This window comes from Brienomyrus brachyistius, chromosome 6 (assembly GCF_023856365.1).
Source record: "Brienomyrus brachyistius isolate T26 chromosome 6, BBRACH_0.4, whole genome shotgun sequence".
Taxonomy (NCBI): Eukaryota; Metazoa; Chordata; class Actinopteri; order Osteoglossiformes; family Mormyridae; genus Brienomyrus; species Brienomyrus brachyistius.
The window spans coordinates 29,643,612-29,647,966 of NC_064538.1; the positions used below are offsets into that span (position 1 = coordinate 29,643,612).

The 4,355-nt window shown below is 46.7% G+C and overlaps 1 long non-coding RNA gene across 1 annotated transcript; it reads left to right on the plus strand.

The window, feature by feature from the left end:
• Positions 1–2,092: 2,092 nt before the first annotated feature.
• Positions 2,093–2,701, plus strand: LOC125744410 (uncharacterized). Its single transcript, XR_007398367.1, has 3 exons — positions 2,093–2,157; positions 2,358–2,464; positions 2,568–2,701. It is a non-coding gene; the product is annotated as an uncharacterized LOC125744410 (long non-coding RNA).
• Positions 2,702–4,355: the final 1,654 nt, after the last annotated feature.

Here is a 4,355-nt window from a genome sequence, read left to right on the forward strand (position 1 = left end):
GACGTCGCCCCTCTCCTTGCCCTCGCCCAGGTCCCTTCCGGCTCCCTCGTCCCCCTCCCTGGTTCCCCCTCCGACTCCCTCCTTCGTCCCTGCTTCAGTCCCTCACCCTGTCTCCTCAGCCCTGCCGGGGTCCCCCTCCGGCTCCGGCCTCCCGTCGCCCGCAGTGGCTCCCTCGGCCGACCCTTTGCTCCCCCTCCTTCTCGCCCTGTGCCCCTGCCTTTGTCCCTCCTGTCTTTGCCCCGTCTGCTTTTGTTTCTCGCCCGTCTGTTCCACCATTTCGTGTTCCTAGTTTCCCGTTCCCTCCTGTGTTCCCTCCGTTCACTCCTGGCCCTTGTGTCCCGCCTGTTCCCTCTGTGTCCCCTTTCCTTCTCTGTCTGTCCGCGTTCCCCGTCCTGTGTCAGGTTCTTTCCCATTTCCTGTCTTTGTGCCTGTTCTGTCTGTCCGTCTTGTTCCCGGTCTCTCGTTGATGGTTTTGGGTTTTGTTTTTCAGGTCCTGTTTTGCCTCGTCCCGTCCGTCGCCCCCTTCCTTGGCGCGCCCGGAGAAGCGCGCCTTTGGGGGGGGGGTTCTGTCATGCCTGGCTCGTCCGCTCCTCCTGTGTGCCACGCCCCCTGATTACCCACGTGTTTTCTCCCGATTGTACCCAGCTGTGTCTAGTTAATTTGCTCAGTCCTGTGTATTTCAGTCCGTGTCTTACCTGAGTCCATTGTCTGTCATTGATGTTCATAGGCGTTTGTTGTTTCCTGAAACCCCGTTTGCTATTAAATCCCCGTTTTCCCCGCAATTCGCCTGCCTTGCCTACTTCCTGCCCGCTCGATCCGCACGATCGCCGCTTGCTGCCGTACCGATCGTGACAATACCCATCTGGATTCGAGAAAGCACAAAAGCAAAATCTAAGAAGATATGCCTCAAAATTTACTCTAAAGGGTATGTTTGTTTTTTTTACGAATTACTTTTTTTAATAAAAGTAATATATAGCACTATATGTCAAACCATTACAAAACAAAAACAAGAAATTACTTGTAACATACACATCAGCTATAGAATTAGTCAAACAATTGAATATTTTTAATAATAGCCAATATTATGTTTTTTTAATGTTCTTTATGTAGATGGAGAACTCATTCCTCAGGGGTCAGGGGAACCAGGGGCCCATCCCAGGGAAAACAGGGCTGGGTACAATCCATCACAGGGCACAATTACCCTCACATTCACACATTATTATCAGTTTGGCCACCAGTCAGGCTACAATGCATGTGACTATAGGAGAAAACCATAGCACTTTGAGTAAACCCACCAAACACAGGGAGAACATGCAAACTCTGCACACAGAGCCCCAGGTGGGGAATTGAACCTGCAGTCGTGAACCACTTGCCCCCGTTTTAACCATGTCCCTATAACCAATGTTACTGTGCAAACCTAGACGGAGAACTTCAATATGGAACAAGGAGAGTGATCAAAACAAAAGAGGAGGCCAGGTCAATCTTCAGTGAGTTCCATTCATCACCTTTGGGAGGGCATACCGGGATCAACAAGACACGGAATGCCATATGTTCCAGATTCTACTGGTATGGCATGTCAGTGGACATTGAAAACTGGGTATGTATGAGTTGATTTATTTTCTTCAAATGAATGTGAAGACTCTACAGGCATGAAATGTTTTTATATCCTTTAGATCTTGGAATGTGATGAGTGCCAAAAGGTAGGGAGGCCTTTGACAGCTGTACAGACACTGGAGTGTATTAAGGTAATCCGTAAATTTTTTTAGAAACATTAAGATGCTAAATGGCTATAAATAAATGCATGCAGTATGTATATACAGTTCATACTCCAATCTCTACATGTACTTTTACAAATTTCAAATTGTATTTACTAGTATTTACCCCAAGAGTAAATACACACAAACATAGTGTGTTTTGTTATAGGTATCTGCTGTGTGGGAGCTGGTTGGAATAGATTTGACTGGACCATTGCCTAAAACCACTGATGGCTACCAGTATATCCTTACAGTGACAGATTACTTCTCTAAATGGGTTGAAGCATTTCCTTTGAAAGGAAAGTCTGCAACTGAAGTTGGAAGGCATCTCTGTTCTATGATTTACAGACACGGATGTCCGAAAAGAATTCTGTCAGATCAAGGAAGAGAATTTGTCAATGAAGTAATGAAGTGTCCTTTTAAAGTGCAGGCAGTCAGATATTGGGTTTGGAGTAGACCAGTAGCTTTAAGATGTTTATGACCAAAAAGTAGTATTATCACTGTAACTAAGCTTTATTCAGTACCATTGAGAACACATTTCTTTCTTTGTTTATTTACAAATTTATTTATTTAGTATTTAATAACTTTGTTTTTCTTTTAAAGCTCAACCGCAGCCTGTGTGAGATGTTGCACATTGAGAGAAGTGTAACTGCAGCCTACCATCCACAAACAGATGGACTGGATGAAAAAACAAACGACAATATAAAACGGTTGGTGTTTTATTTTTTTTTGATGTTTTATTTTTTGTGTGTTGTGACCAGATTTGTTATATTTACTAATTTTATTATTTTTTATTTTAAATTATCTGTTAAGAGCTCTGAAGAAACTGGTTAACAACCAGCAGAATGACTGGGACATCTATCTGGATGCAACATTATTTTCTTTAAGGTCAAAGGTCCATACAACCACTAAACATTCACCATTTCTGCTTATGTACGGAAGAGAGGAAGTGTTTCCTTCACAGGTTCCCAAATGAATTGCCAGTAAGTACAATTACTCATATCTTGACATAGTTTAGCATAGTTTCTTGTGACAAGGTGATTGCAAGCTAATGAATTGGGGCTTGAACAGCCATGGCAATTGCTTCTGAAAACAGCTACAACATGTTCCATTTTTTATATATCTATTTTATAATCAAATATAAGGTATTGTAGTTTCAATACAGATGTTTGTGCTGTTTTTGCAAACTGTCCTGTGGTAGAACTATGTCTTGAAAGTTTTCCACAGCTTTCTATGTACATACAGGGGGTGTAGATGTTTTCACCTTTTTATTTCATAAATTGTTTACATTTAGGGGCAGCACGATGGGTTAGTGGTTGGCACTGTTGCCTCACAGCAATAAGGTCCTGGTTTCTTTGGGGAGTTTGTTCTCCCTGTGCACAATTGTTATAATTTGTATGACTTTTCAACCTGTTTTGTTTCACTTCATGTTAAGGCCATGCACAATCATAAATTGTGATTTCTGTCTTGCCATTGTGGTCTTACTTGTTAGCTTTCCACAATCATCCTCCCTGATGAAGCAAGTTATGGTGAGTTCAAACAGTTGAAAAACAAAACAATGGAGGGCATTAAAGCTACCACAGAAGAAAATATAAAGAAATCACAGGAAAAGCAACAGGCAGCTTATGTGAAAAGGGTGCAAAGGAAATACAAAAATGTTGTGTACAAAGTTGGAGATGAAGTTCTTTTGGCCAACATAAGAAAATATGGAAGGAAGGGTGGTGTCACGACCACTAGCGAGCAGAGCAGTGATCGTGCAGGTCGGCAGGCAGGAACAGGCAGACAAGCCGAAATCAGGGCAAACAAGGGGTTTATTCGGAGATCCGGGGCAGGGAACATAGGACAGCAACTGACATCAATGACGGACAAGGGAAACTGGGGAGACCAGGACTTAAATACACAGGACAAATCAAAGGAACTAGACACAGCTGGGTACAATCGGGAACGAACACGTGGGTAAGCAGGTGAGCGTGGCGCACACGAGGAGCGGACGGACCGGGCATCACAGAACCCCCCCCCCCCAAAGGCGCACTTCACCGGGCGTGCCTGGGAGGAGGTGACGGACGGGACAAGACAGGGGAACCAGGACCTGAAAAACCAAAACCATTAACGAGGGGGCGGGAACAAGACGGACAGACAGAACAGGCACAAAGACAATGGGAGAGGACCTGACACAGGACGGGGAACGCGGACAGACAGACCAGGAAAGGGGACACAGAGGGAACAAACGGGCCAGGAGTGAAAGGAGGGAATACAGGAGGACGAGGAGCAGAGACGGGAGGAACAAAGCGAGGGGGAGCAGAGACAGGCGGGACAAAGGCAGGGGCATAGGGAGACAAGGAGAGGGAATCAAGGGGAGCCCGAGGGAGACCCAGCGGGCGATGGGAGGCGGCCGGAGGGGCCGCAGGCGACCGGGGGGCCGGAGCCGGAGGGGACCATGAAGGGGCCGAGGAGACAGGGCGAGGGACCCGCGGAGGGGCCAGGGAGGGAGCAGGAGGGAGCACCGGGGAAGGGGACGAGGGAGCCGGAGGGGCCCTTGGCGAGGGCAAGGCGAGGGGGGGAGCCGCCACAGGCGGCGACGTCGTCCGCTGCGCAGGAGCG